General features: G+C 30.9%; 1 long non-coding RNA gene across 1 annotated transcript; it reads left to right on the top strand.

The window, feature by feature from the left end:
- Positions 1-9,008: 9,008 nt before the first annotated feature.
- LOC140060575 (uncharacterized) lies at positions 9,009-11,041 on the top strand. The gene is made up of 3 exons (XR_011847343.1): positions 9,009-9,752; positions 10,091-10,142; positions 10,538-11,041. It is a non-coding gene; the product is annotated as an uncharacterized lncRNA (long non-coding RNA).
- Positions 11,042-16,634: the final 5,593 nt, after the last annotated feature.

The following is a 16,634-nucleotide window of genomic DNA, read 5'->3' as shown; positions in this document are numbered from 1 at the left end:
CAAAACATCAAAGAGCACAAAGTAGCTTAATATCGTATTTAAAAACGTTTTTGACCATTTTGAGCATTTCGAAAGAAAATTTTCACACAAAACATCAAAGTGTACAGAATAGCTTCAAATCGCATTTGGAAACGTTTTAGACCATTTTGTGATTTTCGAAAAAACTTGTTAACATAAAAACACCAAAGTGCTTAGAATAGCTTCAAATCGCATTTGGAGACGTTTTATACCATTTTGTGATTTTCGAAAAAACTTGTTAACATAAAAACACCAAATTGCTTAGAATAGCTTCAAATCGCATTTGGAGACGTTTTAGACCATTTTGAGCATTTCGAAAAACTTGTTAACACAAAAACACCAAAGTGCTTAAAATAGCTTCAAATCGCATTTGGAGACGTTTTAGACCATTTTGTGATTTTCGAAAAAACTTGTTAACATAAAAACATCAAAGTGTACAGAATAGCTTCAAATCGCATTTGGAGACGTTTTAGACCATTTTGTGATTTTATAAAAAACTTGTTAACATAAAAACATCAAAGTGTACAGAATAGCTTCAAATCGCATTGGGAGACGTTTTAGACCATTTTGTGATTTTCGAAAAAACTTGTTAACATAAAAACACCAAAGTGTACAGAAAAGCTTCAAATTGCTATTGGAGACGTTTTAGACCATTTTGTGATTTTCGAAAAAAATTGTTTCCATAAAAACACCAAAGTGCTTAGAATAGCTTCAAATCGCATTTGGAGACATTTTAGACCATTTTGTGATTTTCGAAAAAACTTGGTTACACAAAAACATCAAAGTGCTTAAAATCACATTAGAAACCGTTTTAGACCATTTTGAGTATTTCGATAAAACTTTTCACACAAAAACATCAAAGAGCACAAAATAGCTTAATATCGTATTTAAAAACGTTTTTGACCATTTTGAGGATTTCGACAAACATTTTTCACACAAAACAGTAAAGTGTACAGAATAGCTTCAAATCGCATTTGGAGAAATTTTAGACCATTTATTGATTTTCGAAAAAACTTGTTAACATAAAAACACCAAAGTGCTTAGAGTAGCTTCAAATCGCATTTAGAGACATTTTAGACCCTTTTGTGATTTTCGAAAAAACTTGGTTACACAAAAACACAAAAGTGCTTAAAATAGCTTTAAATCGCATTTGGAGATGTTTTAGACCATTTTGTGATTTTCTAAAAAACTTGTTGCCATAAAAACATCAAAGTGTACAGAATAGCTTCAAATCGCATTTGGAAACGTTTTAGACCATTTTGTGATTTTCGAAAAAACTGTTAACATAAAACACCAAAGTGCTTAGAATAGCTTCAAATCACATTTGGAGACGTTTTAGACCATTTTTGATTTTCGAAAAAACTAGTTAACATAAAAACATCAAAGTGCTTAAAATCACATTAGAAATCGTTTTAGACCATTTTGAGCATTTCGCTAAAACTTTTCACAAAAAAACATCAAAGAGCACAAAATAGCTTAATATCGTGTTTAAAAACGTTTTAGACCATTTTGAGCATTTAGAAAAACTTGTTAACACAAAAACACCAAAGTGCTTAAAATAGCTTCAAATCGCATTTGGAGACGTTTTAGACCATTTTGTGAGTTTCGAAAAAATTTGTTTAAATAAAAACACCAATGTGCTAAGAATAGCTTCAAATCGCATTTGCAGACGTTTTAGACCATTTTGTGATTTTCGAAAAAACTTGTTAACATAAAAACACAAAAGTGCTTAGAATAGCTTCAAATCGCATTTGTAGACGTTTTAGACCATTTTGTGATTTTCGAAAAAACTTGTTAACATAAAAACATCAAAGTGTACAGAATAGCTTCAAATCGCATTTGGAGACGTTTTAGGCCATTTTGTGATTTTCGAAAAAAACTTGTTAACATAAAAACACCAAAGTGTACAGAAAAGCTTCAAATCGCTATTGGAGACGTTTTAGACCATTTTGTGATTTTCGAAAAAAGTTGTTAACATAAAAACATCAAAGTGTACAGAAAAGCTTCAAATCGCATTTAGAGACGTTTTAGACCATTTTGTGATTTTCAAAAAAACTTGTTAACATAAAAACACCAAAGTGCTTAGAATAGCTTAAAATCGCATTTGGAGACGTTTTAGACCATTTTGTGATCTTCGAAAAACTTGTTAACATAAAAACATCAAAGTGTACAGAATAGCTTCAAATCGCATTTGGAGACGTTTTAGACAATTTTGTGATTTTCGAAAAACTTGGTTACACAAAAACATCAAAGTTCTTGAAATCACATTAGAAACCGTTTTAGACCATTTTGAGCATTTCGATAAAACATTTCACACAAAAACATCAAAGAGCACAAAGTAGCTTAATATCGTATTTAAAAACGTTTTTGACCATTTTGAGCATTTCGACAGAAAATTTTCACACAAAACATCAAAGTGTACAGAATAGCTTCAAATGGCATTTGGAAACGTTTTAGACCATTTTGAGCATTTCGAAAAACTTGTTAACACAAAAACACCAAAGTGCTTAAAATAGCTTCAAATCGCATTTGGAGACGTTTTAGACCATTTTGTGATTTTCGAAAAAACTTGTTAACATAAAAACACCAAAGTGCTTAAAATAGCTTTAAATCGCATTTGGAGATGTTTTAGACCATTTTGTGATTTTCTAAAAAACTTGTTAACATAAAAACATCAAAGTGTACAGAATAGCTTCAAATCGCATTTGGAGACGTTTTAGACAATTTTGTGATTTTCGAAAAACTTGTTAACACAAAAACACCAAAGTGCTTAAAATAGCTTCAAATCACATTTGGAGACATTTTAGACCCTTTTGTGATTTTCAAAAAAACTTGGTTACACAAAAGCACCTAAGTGCTTAAAATAGCTTCAAATCGCATTTGGAGACGTTTTAGACCATTTTGTGATTTTCGAAAAAACTAGTTAACATAAAAACATCAAAGTGCTTAAAATCACATTAGAAATCGTTTTAGACCATTTTGAGCATTTTGCTAAAACTTTTCACAAAAAAACATCAAAGAGCACAAAATAGCTTAATATCGTGTTTAAAAACGTTTTAGACCATTTTGAGCATTTCGAAAAACTTGTTAACACAAAAACACCAAAGTGCTTAAAATAGCTTCAAATCGCATTTGGAGACGTTTTAGACCATTTTGTGAGTTTCGAAAAAATTTGTTTAAATAAAAACACCAATGTGCTAAGAATAGTTTCAAATCGCATTTGCAGACGTTTTAGACCATTTATTTTTGTGATTTTCGAAAAAACTTGTTAACATAAAAACACAAAAGTGCTTAGAATAGCTTCAAATCGCATTTGTAGACGTTTTAGACCATTTTGTGATTTTCGAAAAAACTTGTTAACATAAAAACATCAAAGTGTACAGAATAGCTTCAAATCGCATTTGGAGACGTTTTAGACCATTTTGTGATTTTCGAAAAAACTTGTTAACATAAAAACACCAAAGTGTACAGAAAAGCTTCAAATCGCTATTGGAGACGTTTTAGACCATTTTGTGATTTTCGAAAAAAATTGTTTCCATAAAAACACCAAAGTGCTTAGAATAGCTTCAAATCGCATTTGGAGACATTTTAGACCATTTTGTGATTTTCGAAAAAAGTTGTTAACATAAAAACATCAAAGTGTACAGAAAAGCTTCAAATCGCATTTAGAGACGTTTTAGACCATTTTGTGATTTTCAAAAAAACTTGTTAACATAAAAACACCAAAGTGCTTAGAATAGCTTAAAATCGCATTTGGAGACGTTTTAGACCATTTTGTGATTTTCGAAAAACTTGTTAACATAAAAACATCAAAGTGTACAGAATAGCTTCAAATCGCATTTGGAGACGTTTTAGACAATTTTGTGATTTTCGAAAAACTTGGTTACACAAAAACATCAAAGTGCTTGAAATCACATTAGAAACCGTTTTAGAACATTTTGAGCATTTCGATAAAACATTTCACACAAAAACATCAAAGAGCACAAAGTAGCTTAATATCGTATTTAAAAACGTTTTTGACCATTTTGAGCATTTCGAAAGAAAATTTTCACACAAAACATCAAAGTGTACAGAATAGCTTGAAATCGCATTTGGAAACGTTTTAGACCATTTTATGATTTTCGAAAAAACTTGTTAACATAAAAACACCAAAGTGCTTAGAATAGCTTCAAATCGCATTTGGAGACGTTTTATACCATTTTGTGATTTTCGAAAAAACTTGTTAACATAAAAACACCAAAGTGCTTAGAATAGCTTCAAATCGCATTTGGAGACGTTTTAGACCATTTTGAGCATTTCGAAAAACTTGTTAACACAAAAACACCAAAGTGCTTAAAATAGCTTCAAATCGCATTTGGAGACGTTTTAGACCATTTTGTGATTCTCGAAAAAACTTGTTAACATAAAAACACAAAAGTGCTTAGAATAGCTTCAAATCGCATTTGTAGACGTTTTAGACCATTTTGTGATTTTCGAAAAAACTTGTTAACCTAAAAACACCAAAGTGCTTTAAATAGCTTCAAATCGCATTTACAGAAATTTTAGACCCTTTTGTGATTTTCGAAAAAACTTGGTTACACAAAAACACAAAAGTGCTTAAAATAGCTTTAAATCGCATTTGGAGACGTTTTAGACCATTTTGTGATTTTCGAAAAAACTTGTTAACATAAAAACATCAAAGTGTACAGAATAGCTTCAAATCGCATTTGGAGACGTTTTAGACCATTTTGTGATTTTCGAAAAAACTTGTTAACGTAAAAACACCAAAGTGCTTAGAATAGCTTCAAATCGCATTTGGAGACGTTTTAGACCATTTCGTGATTTTCGAAAAAACTTGGTTACACAAAAGCACCAAAGTGCTTAAAATAGCTTCAAATCGCATTTGGAGAAGTTTTAGACCATTTTGTGATTTTCGAAAAAACTTGGTTACACAAAAACATCAAAGTGCTTGAAATCACATTAGAAACCGTTTTAGACCATTTTGAGCATTTCGATAAAACATTTCACACAAAAACATCAAAGAGCACAAAGTAGCTTAATATCGTATTTAAAAACGTTTTTGACCATTTTGAGCATTTCGACAGAAAATTTTCACACAAAACATAAAAGTGTACAGAATAGCTTCAAATCGCATTTGGAAACGTTTTAGACCATTTTGTGATTTTCGAAAAAACTTGTTAACATAAAAACATCAAAGTGTACAGAATAGCTTCAAATCGCATTTGTAGATGTTTTAGACCATTTTGTGATTTTCGAAAAAACTTTTTAACATAAAAACATCAAAGTGTACAGAATAGCTTCAAATCGCATTTGGAGACGTTTTAGACCATTTTGTGATTTTCGAAAAAACTTGTTAACGTAAAAACACCAAAGTGCTTAGAATAGCTTCAAATCGCATTTGGAGACGTTTTAGACCATTTCGTGATTTTCGAAAAAACTTGGTTACACAAAAGCACCAAAGTGCTTAAAACAGCTTCAAATCGCATTTGGAGACGTTTTAGACCATTTTGTGATTTTCGAAAAAACTTGTTAACATAAAAACACGAAAGTGCTTAGAATAGCTTCAAATCGCATTTGGAGACGTTTTAGACCATTTTGTGATTTTCGAAAAAACTTGTTAACATAAAAACACCAAAGTGCTTAGAATAGCTTCAAATCGCATTTCGAGACATTTTAGACCCTTTTGTGATTTTCGAAAAAACTTGTTAACATAAAAACATCAAAGTGTACAGAATAGCTTCAAATCGCATTTGGAGACGTTTTATACCATTTTGTGATTTTATAAAAAACTTGTGAACATAAAAACATCAAAGTGTACAGAATAGCTTCAAATCGCATTTGGAGACGTTTTAGACCATTTTGTGATTTTCGAAAAAACTTGTTAACATAAAAACACCAAAGTGTACAGAAAAGCTTCAAATTGCTATTGGAGACGTTTTAGACCATTTTGTGATTTTCGAAAAAAATTGTTTTCATAAAAACACCAAAGTGCTTAGAATAGCTTCAAATCGCATTTGGAGACATTTTAGACCATTTTGTGATTTTCGAAAAAACTTGGTTACACAAAAACATCAAAGTGCTTAAAATCACATTAGAAACCGTTTTAGACCATTTTGAGTATTTCGATAAAACTTTTCACACAAAAACATCAAAGAGCAAAAAATAGCTTAATATCGTATTTAAAAACGTTTTTGACCATTTTGAGGATTTCGACAAACATTTTTCACACAAAACAGCAAAGTGTACAGAATAGCTTCAAATCGCATTTGGAGACATTTTAGACCATTTTGTGATTTTCGAAAAAACTTGTTAACATAAAAACACCAAAGTGCTTAGAGTAGCTTCAAATCGCATTTAGAGACATTTTTGACCCTTTTGTGATTTTCGAAAAAACTTGGTTACACAAAAACACAAAAGTGCTTAAAATAGCTTTAAATCGCATTTGGAGATGTTTTAGACCATTTTGTGATTTTCTAAAAAACTTGTTACCATAAAAGCATCAAAGTGTACAGAATAGCTTCAAATCGCATTTGGAAACGTTTTAGACCATTTTGTGATTTTCGAAAAAACTTGTTAACATAAAAACACCAAAGTGTACAGAAAAGCTTCAAATTGCTATTGGAGACGTTTTAGACCATTTTGTGATTTTCGAAAAAAATTGTTTCCATAAAAACACCAAAGTGCTTAGAATAGCTTCAAATCGCATTTGGAGACATTTTAGACCATTTTGTGATTTTTGAAAAAACTTGTTACCATAAAAGCATCAAAGTGTACAGAATAGCTTCAAATCGCATTTGGAAACGTTTTAGACCATTTTGTGATTTTCGAAAAAACTGTTAACATAAAAACACCCAAGTGCTTAGAATAGCTTCAATTTACATTTGGAGACGTTTTAGACCATTTTGTGATTTTCGAAAAAACTAGTTAACATAAAAACATCAAAGTGCTTAAAGCCCCATTCCCTACGTTTTTTAGATCTAATTTAAGATCACAAACTATATTTAATGTAAAAATAATACTATATGGTCATATTGCGATAACTTTTTTCGTCTTTAAACGGTTAAAAATGTGAAAAATAAATCGATTCTAATAATTATAGCGGCCCGCTATAAATCCCAAAATGCATTGCACGCGGATTGATATTTTTGTTTTTCACCTGTAATTCGCCCACTTTTCGATCGATCGTGAAGCCAAAACAAATGGAAGACTCCTAACTTTTCAGCGAAAATACCGGGTTTTCCCCAATTTGTATCAACGGAGTCTGGCAAAAATAGAAAGACAATTAATGCAGCAACTATACAACGTCAGGCTAGGTATATAGCTAGCGTACGATGTTCGTACGTTATCGATGTTTACCAGCTAGGCCTACAAAACTAAGCCTAGCTAGGCTAGGCCTAAGACCGTCCACGAGAGGTCGATCGCCGCGAGCTACTTAGGTAGTGCATTGTTTCTCACTTTTTATCATAATTTACCATAAAACGTACATTTAAGACAAGGAATGACATGGTTTAATGTTTTTAAAGTGATATATATGTATTATTTTCCAAAAAACGTCCAAAATTGCAGGGAAGGGGTCTTTAAAATCACATTAGAAATCGTTTTACACCATTTTGAGCATTTCGCTAAAACTTTTCACAAAAAAACATCAAAGAGCACAAAATAGCTTAATATCGTGTTTAAAAACGTTTTAGACAATTTTGAGCATTTCGAAAAACTTGTTAACACAAAAACACCAAAGTGCTTAAAATAGCTTCAAATCGCATTTGGAGACGTTTTAGACCATTTTGTGAGTTTCGAAAAAATTTGTTTAAATAAAAACACCAATGTGCTAAGAATAGCTTCAAATCGCATTTGCAGACGTTTTAGACCATTTTGTGATTTTCGAAAAAACTTGTTAACATAAAAACACAAAAGTGCTTAGAATAGCTTCAAATCGCATTTGTAGACGTTTTAGACCATTTTTGATTTTCGAAAAAACTTGTTAACATAAAAACATCAAAGTGTACAGAATAGCTTCAAATCGCATTTGGAGACGTTTTAGACCATTTTGTGATTTTCGAAAAACTTGTTAACATAAAAACACCAAAGTGCTTAGAATAGCTTAAAATCGCATTTGGAGACGTTTTAGACCATTTTGTGATTTTCGAAAAACTTGTTAACATAAAAACATCAAAGTGTACAGAATAGCTTCAAATCGCATTTGGAGACGTTTTAGACAATTTTGTGATTTTCGAAAAACTTGGTTATACAAAAACATCAAAGTGCTTGAAATCACATTAGAAACCATTTTAGACCATTTTGAGCATTTCGATAAAACATTTCACACAAAAACATCAAAGAGCACAAAGTAGCTTAATATCGTATTTAAAAACGTTTTTGACCATTTTGAGCATTTCGACAGAAAATTTTCTCACAAAACATCAAAGTGTACAGAATAGCTTCAAATCGCATTTGGAGACGTTTTAGACCATTTTGTGATTTTCTAAAAAACTTGTTAACATAAAAACACCAAAGTGCTTAGAATAGCTTCAAATCGCATTTGGAGACGTTTTAGACCATTTTGTGATTTTCGAAAAAACTTGTTAACATAAAAACACCAAAGTATACAGAATAGCTTCAAATCGCATTTGGAGTCGTTTTAGAACATTTTGTGATTTTCGAAAAAACTTGTTAACATAAAAACACCAATGTGCTAAGATTAGCTTCAAATCGCATTTGGAGACATTTTAGACCATTTTGTGATTTTCGAAAAAACTTGTTAAGATAAAAACACCAAAGTGCTTAAAATAGCTTCAAAACGCATTTGGAGACGTTTTAGACCATTTTTTGATTTTCGAAAAAACTTGTTAACATAAAAACACCAAAGTGTACAGAAAAGCTTCAAATCGCTATTGGAGACGTTTTAGACCATTTTGTGATTTTCGAAAAAAATTGTTTCCATAAAAACACCAAAGTGCTTAGAATAGCTTCAAATCGCATTTTAGGCCATAAGCAGTAAATTCTAACGTTTCATCTCGTTCCGATGTCATGGATCTACAATTTCTTTACATGTTTAGAATAATAATTTTATAAATAACAACATATCAAAAGTTCTCCATAATCGTGTTAGACAATTTTGAGAAATTACTGTTTTATTTTGGTACTTTATTTTAATATACACCGCGTGAGTGATTTGGTCGGGCCGAACGTTACACGTTCAAATTATCCGCAACGTCTTAAAAACTGTACCACGTGATCGTATTTCACCAATCATGCTCTGGTTACAGATGAGGGGAATCCCCAAAACTCACACACGGCAACGTCACACGTGGACAAAAATATTCAATCATGATGAATGGAGCTAGACGTGGAGGAGAATTTGTTTGATTCCCCACCGAACAAATGCTACTGTAAACGAAGAAATGATGCATCTTATGATCATCCTATTGTATTGAAATAGTCTCCTGCTCATATAGGAAATGGGATTTTTAGAATGTTACCACTTAAACCAGTGTGCTATATTAATAATATTCGTACAGAAAGGCTAGGCTAGCTAGCTACGTCTTTAGGCTCTAGCCTAAAGGCTTAAGGTATCACACTAGCCTAGGTCTGGAGGTGTATACTAGGCTACTCTCAAGATGGCATAGGCTAGGTAGGCCCAGCAGCAGCACAGTACAGTTAGACCTGCTACTAAACTATAACTTAATGGGCTATTATTAAGTTAAAACGGCGACAAACGGAATACAAAGACACAGGTGAGGATAGCATAATTTTAGTACATTTTGAATTAACACAATAAATACACATTAAAATTAATATATTATTATTTATTATTATTAATAATTACAATTGTTTGAAATAATTAATTTGGTCTGGCCTAGTAAGCAGGCTTTCCCTATACTGTACCTAGGCTATCCTATTTAGTATTATGCATTCATTTTGATGGCCTGGTCCGAAGACTAGGCCTAGTATTCATACATCAGCCCGGTATTATTTTTATTTATAAATGCTTAATTTTAATTTAAAATAATTTATTTCATTTCAACTGTATCATTTCATTCAATTCAATTTATCTTCAATTATTTATGTCTAGCTTGTCTAGTGAAAAGGAGGCACAAAAATGCTGAACACGTTCACTGATTCTAGTAAGTTTTGGATCCTTTTTTAATGTAGAGATGAGAAATGCCAAATGATTTATGTTTTGTTATAATTATATACAATAGTAGTAAAATTAGTAATGAAAGTTAAAAATAGTAATGAATGCAAGAAATAGCTGAAAAACATCCATTACTTTAAAAATGTTTTATATACCAGGTTGCATTGTCAATAAACACTAGCCTATATAGTAATGGAAAGTGTGTGGTAGAGTAAGTAAAGTTGAGAATATTTCAACATTTCTGTGTATGGTTTACCACAAATCTGAACTAATTTTTAAATATAAAACCAAAAAGATTCATTGTAATTTAATAATATTCAGTTTAACTAAAATATTAAGTAATCGATATAAATTAGATAATCTATTCTGGATTATTTGTTACAGAAATGATACCAGCTTCAAAACAATTGTCATCATCTTGAATTTTTCATAAACTTCAAAACCATCAACTGGCTGAATGTAAAATACTTACTGCAAATGTTGCTGAATCTATGTTTAATTGTACCTACCTACCACGTAGTATGTACATACTGTATATGAAGGATATTCCACATAGTAATTATTACTTATTAATTAGTTAAAGTATATTTGCTATTTCCATTGTACACTGGCCATGCCGCACCTGAAATTGACAATTTTCTACTTGACTACTAGTTATGCTGGTACAACGTATCTAGAGAAGAGTAGGATTATATACATTGTATATTGGGCAACATGTAGGGTTGTAAAAAAAACACAAATCCAAAAGAAACAAAAAATAAATAAATGAAAATACATTACAAGGTATTTGTTGTATATTGTGTGTATATATGTCCATCTCATATCATTATCAACAATAATAGTTCTCTCCACAAGAGTTACATTCATGTTATCAATATAAAAACAGTAAAAATGGGCTGGCAGGCCTACTTATCTGGTGTTTCACAGAAAAATTAAAAAAATGGGTTGTTTTTATGGAAGCTCCTGGCCTAAATTGGCACTAAAAACTCCTAAAAAATGCAATATTTAAGTTACAATAAATAAGTTATTTGCATAATCATTTATTGTTTGTGTTGAAAATTTACTCAGGTGTCACTAACCTACTAGCATACCCATTGCATGAATATAAATATTATTATGGCAAGTCACTTTCTAAGAAATCATTTAGGCTTACGTACTCCTCAAAAACAAATAAAACATCAAAATTATCTATAAAATTAGCAAATTCTCAGCTGGTGCAGTGCATCTTCCTATATAAAAAAAATTATCAAGCTGGTTTGAAAAGGTTGTTTATCAACCCTCTCGGGTAGTTGTACAGAAAAGGCATAGTATTTATTCAGGCGCCTTTTACGGTTTGAGTAGAGTTCACACAAAATTGGCACTAAAAACAAAAAAAATGCAATGTAAGTTACTATCATATTATTGCATAATAATTTCTTTTGCGTTGAAACTTCACTTGTGTGTCACTAACTCACTAGGATACACATTGCATGAATATAAATACATAGTGAGAGTTGATTATTAAAATATAACTGCTCAAAAAACGACTAAAAGATATTAAAATTATCTATAAAGTTGGCCAAATCTCAGTTTTTGCATCTTCATAAATAAAACCTCCCTGAAGCTGACAAGCTGAAACTTTGAATCTTGTTTAACAACCCTCTCAAATAGTTGAGGAAAAAATATAAATATGGTATGTCAATTAGTTACGAAGATATTGTGTCTTAAACATCTTGAAAAGTGCAATTACAACTAAATAATTGTAATTTTTCAGTTTTCCTCACATACAAAATACTTATTTTTTAAATTTTAAATTTTGGATAAGTGTTCAAAATATACTGGACTACTCACAGAGAAAAGACAATTGCATTTGGACAAAGACTTTTAAAGATATTGGTCCATAAAAGTACCTCCAGACCTCAAAAAGTGCCTTTTTTGCAGTAGTGGGGTACCTTTGAGAGGCCATTGCTCAAAAGTGTACAAGTATTTCATGGAGAACTTTTGATATAGTATGTGTAACATATTCATTTCACAATATCAACTTTCAAAATGTAGATCCAAGAGGTGGGAACGAAATCCATGTTCTAGGCATCTTTTGAGCTACTGCTTATGGCCTATTTGGAGACATTTTAGACCATTTTGTGATTTTCGAAAAAAGTTGTTAACATAAAAACATCAAAGTGTACAGAAAAGCTTCAAATCGCATTTAGAGACGTTTTAGACCATTTTGTGATTTTCAAAAAAACTTGTTAACATAAAAACACCAAAGTGCTTAGAATAGCTTAAAATCGCATTTGGAGACGTTTTAGACCATTTTGTGATTTTCGAAAAACTTGTTAACATAAAAACATCAAAGTGTACAGAATAGCTTCAAATCGCATTTGGAGACGTTTTAGACAACTTTGTGATTTTCGAAAAACTTGGTTACACAAAAACATCAAAGTGCTTGAAATCACATTAGAAACCGTTTTAGACCATTTTGAGCATTTCGATAAAACATTTCACACAAAAACATCAAAGAGCACAAAGTAGCTTAATATCGTATTTAAAAACGTTTTTGACCATTTTGAGCATTTCGACAGAAAATTTTCACACAAAACATCAAAGTGTACAGAATAGCTTCAAATCGCATTTGGAAACGTTTTAGACCATTTTGTGATTTTCGAAAAAACTTGTTAACATAAAAACATCAAAGTGTACAGATTAGCTTCAAATCGCATTTGTAGACGTTTTAGACCATTTTGTGATTTTCGAAAAAACTTGTTAACATAAAAACATCAAAGTGTACAGAATAGCTTCAAATCACATTTGGAGACGTTTTAGACCATTTTGTGATTTTCGAAAAAAATTGTTTCCATAAAAACACCAAAGTGCTTAGAATAGCTTCAAATCGCATTTGGAGACATTTTAGACCATTTTGTGATTTTCGAAAAAACTTGTTAACATAAAAACATCAAAGTGTACAGAAAAGCTTCAAATCGCATTTAGAGACGTTTTAGACCATTTTGTGATTTTCAAAAAAACTTGTTACCATAAAAACACCAAAGTGCTTAGAATAGCTTAAAATCGCATTTGGAGACGTTTTAGAACATTTTGTGATTTTCGAAAAACTTGTTAACATAAAAACATCAAAGTGTACAGAATAGCTTCAAATCGCATTTGGAGACGTTTTAGACAATTTTGTGATTTTCGAAAAACTTGGTTACACAAAAACATCAAAGTGCTTGAAATCACATTAGAAACCGTTTTAGACCATTTTGAGCATTTCGATAAAACATTTCACACAAAAACATCAAAGAGCACAAAGTAGCTTAATATCGTATTTAAAAACGTTTTTGACCATTTTGAGCATTTCGACAGAAAATTTTCACACAAAACATCAAAGTGTACAGAATAGCTTCAAATCGCATTTGGAAACGTTTTAGACCATTTTGTGATTTTCGAAAAAACTTGTTAACATAAAAACACCAAAGTGCTTAGAATAGCTTCAAATCGCATTTGGAGACGTTTTAGACCATTTTGAGCATTTCGAAAAACTTGTTAACACAAAAACACCAAAGTGCTTAAAATATCTTCAAATCGCATTTGGAGACGTTTTAGACCATTTTGTGATTTTCGAAAAAACTTGTTAACATAAAAACACCAAAGTGCTTAGAATAGCTTCAAATCGCATTTGGAGACATTTTAGACCATTTTGTGATTTTCTAAAAAACTTGTTAACATAAAAACATCAAAGTGTACAGAATAGCTTCAAATCGCATTTGGAGACGTTTTAGACAATTTTGTGATTTTCGAAAAACTTGTTAACACAAAAACACCAAAGTGCTTAAAATAGCTTCAAATCACATTTGGAGACATTTTAGACCTTTTTATGATTTTCGAAAAAACTGAGTTACACAAAAGCACCTAAGTGCTTAAAATAGCTTCAAATCGCATTTGGAGACGTTTTAGACCATTTTGTGATTTTCGAAAAAACTAGTTAACATAAAAACATCAAAGTCCTTAAAACCACATTAGAAATCGTTTTAGACCATTCTGAGCATTTCGCTAAAACTTTTCACAAAAAAACATCAAAGAGCACAAAATAGCTTAATATCGTGTTTAAAACGTTTTAGACCATTTTGAGCATTTCGAAAAACTTGGTAACACAAAAATACCAAAGTGCTTAAAATAGCTTCAAATCGCCTTTGGAGACGTTTTAGACCATTTTGTGAGTTTCGAAAAAATTTGTTTAAATAAAAACACAAAAGTGCTTAGAATAGCTTCAAATCGCATTTGTAGACGTTTTAGACCATTTTGTGATTTTCGAAAAAACTTGTTAACATAAAAACATCAAAGTGTACAGAATAGCTTCAAATCGCATTTGGAGACGTTTTAGACCATTTTGTGATTTTCGAAAAAACTTGTTAACATAAAAACACCAAAGTGCTTAGAATAGCTTCAAATCGCATTTGGAGACGTTTTAGACCATTTTGTGCATTTCGAAAAACTTGTTAACACAAAAACACCAAAGTGCTTAAAATAGCTTTAAATCGCATTTGGAGACGTTTTAGACCATTTTGTGATTTTCGAAAAAACTTGTTAACATAAAAACACCAAAGTGCTTAGAATAGCTTCAAATCGCATTTGGAGACGTTTTATACCATTTTGTGATTTTCCAAAAAACTTGTTAACATAAAAACACCAAAGTGCTTAGAATAGCTTCAAATCGCATTTGGAGACGTTTTAGACCATTTTGTGATTTTCGAAAAAACTTGGTTACACAAAAACACAAAAGTGCTTAAAATAGCTTTAAATCGCATTTGGAGACGTTTTAGACCATTTTGTGATTTTCGAAAAAACTTGTTAACATAAAAACACCAAAGTGTACAGAATAGCTTCAAATCGCATTTGGAGACGTTTTAGACAATTTTGTGATTTTCGAAAAACTTGGTTACACAAAAACATCAAAGTGCTTGAAATCACATTAGAAACCGTTTTAGACCATTTTGAGCATTTCGATAAAACATTTCACACAAAAACATCAAAGAGCACAAAGTAGCTTAATATCGTATTTAAAAACGTTTTTGACCATTTTGAGCATTTCGACAGAAAATTTTCACACAAAACATCAAAGTGTACAGAATAGCTTCAAATCGCATTTGGAAACGTTTTAGACCATTTTGTGATTTTCGAAAAAACTTGTTAACATAAAAACATCAAAGTGTACAGATTAGCTTCAAATCGCATTTGTAGACGTTTTAGACCATTTTGTGATTTTCGAAAAAATTTGTTAGCATAAAAACATCAAAGTGTACAGAATAGCTTCAAATCACATTTGGAGACGTTTTAGACCATTTTGTGATTTTCGAAAAAAATTGTTTCCATAAAAACACCAAAGTGCTTAGAAAAGCTTCATATCGCATTTAAAGACGTTTTAGACCATTTTGTGATTTTCAAAAAAACTTGTTAACATAAAAACACCAAAGTGCTTAGAATAGCTTAAAATCGCATTTGGAGACGTTTTAGACCATTTTGTGATTTTAGAAAAACTTGTTAACATAAAAACATCAAAGTGTACAGAATAGCTTCAAATCGCATTTGGAGACGTTTTAGACAATTTTGTGTTTTTCGAAAAACTTGGTAACACAAAAACATCAAAGTGCTTGAAATCACATTAGAAACCGTTTTAGACCATTTTGAGCATTTCGATAAAATATTTCAGACAAAAACATCAAAGAGCACAAAGTAGCTTAATATCGTATTTAAAAACGTTTTTGACCATTTTGAGCATTTCGACAGAAAATTTTCACACAAAACATCAAAGTGTAGAGAATAGCTTCAAATCGCATTTGGAAACGTTTTAGACCATTTTGTGATTTTCAAAAAAACTTAACATAAAAACATCAAAGTGTACAGAATAGCTTCAAATCGCATTTCTAGACGTTTTAGACCATTTTGTGATTTTCGAAAAAACTTGTTAACATAAAAACATCAAAGTGTACAGAATAGCTTCAAATCGCATTTGGAGACGTTTTAGACCATTTTGTGATTTTCGAAAAAACTTGTTAACATAAAAACACCAAAGTGTACAGAAAAGCTTCAAATCGCTATTGGAGACGTTTTAGACCAATTTGTGATTTTCGAAAAAAATTGTTTCCATAAAAACACCAAAGTGCTTAGAATAGCTTCAAATCGCATTTGGAGACGTTTTAGACCATTTTGAGCATTTCGAAAAACTTGTTAACATAAAAACATCAAAGTGTACAGAATAGCTTCAAATCGCATTTGTAGACGTTTTAGACCATTTGGTGATTTTTGAAAAAATTTGTTAACATAAAAACATCAAAGTGTACAGAATAGCTTCAAATCGCATTTGGAGACGTTTTAGACCATTTTGTGATTTTCGAAAAAACTTGTTAACATAAAAACACCAAAGTGCTTAGAATAGCTTCAAATCGCATTTGGAGACGTTTTAGACCATTTCGTGATTTTCGAAAAAACTTGGTTACACAAAAGCACC

Source organism: Antedon mediterranea, chromosome 10, assembly GCF_964355755.1.
Source record: "Antedon mediterranea chromosome 10, ecAntMedi1.1, whole genome shotgun sequence".
Lineage (NCBI taxonomy): Eukaryota > Metazoa > Echinodermata > Crinoidea > Comatulida > Antedonidae > Antedon > Antedon mediterranea.
This window is presented reverse-complemented; position numbering and strand designations above follow the sequence as displayed.